This window comes from Pterocles gutturalis, unplaced genomic scaffold (genome assembly GCF_000699245.1).
Source record: "Pterocles gutturalis isolate BGI_N339 unplaced genomic scaffold, ASM69924v1 scaffold580, whole genome shotgun sequence".
Lineage (NCBI taxonomy): Eukaryota > Metazoa > Chordata > Aves > Pterocliformes > Pteroclidae > Pterocles > Pterocles gutturalis.
This window is the reverse complement of record NW_010145541.1, coordinates 13,814-14,244: the sequence shown is the minus strand read 5'-3', so window position 1 is coordinate 14,244 and position 431 is coordinate 13,814. Positions and strand designations below refer to the sequence as shown.

Genomic DNA, 431 nt, shown 5'->3' with positions numbered 1-431 from the left:
AAATACACCTTTGGGGCTACTTAAATGCCTCTGAGGCTGACGTGGAGAAAAAGGCTCTAAAAAATTACAGAAAAATGGAAAAGAGACAGAAAAATAAAATTAAAGACCCTTCTACATGTAAGGTCATTTCTCTAACAGCCCAACTGGCCTTTCCCATAAGGAACGGGAAAGAAATTGTGATTTTCTAGAGAAGCTCTGACATGGTTCTTCCCTAATTTTGCAGCAGTTTGTGGGTTTTTTTGGGTGATATACTAAGAAGGAGGAAGCAGAGAGTAAGAGCTGTGCACCACTCTCCACTTTGGTGCTGGTTTCATTTCCTCCTATGGGCTGAAAAAACATTTTATTTCATATGAGGCCATCTCATTTCGGAGATGACACAGAGGGCTTCTTCTAAAAGTAATTTTGAAGCCTGGAGGAAATCTCTTGAGCTG

The 431-nt window shown here is 40.4% G+C and overlaps 1 protein-coding gene across 1 annotated transcript in view; it reads right to left on the bottom strand.

The window, feature by feature from the left end:
* Positions 1-431, bottom strand: part of LOC104470461 (disintegrin and metalloproteinase domain-containing protein 33-like) — a gene marked incomplete at its 3' end in the record, with an annotated part of 13,784 nt that overhangs the window by 1,901 nt on the left and 11,452 nt on the right. The gene's annotated exons all lie outside the window — the stretch shown is intronic.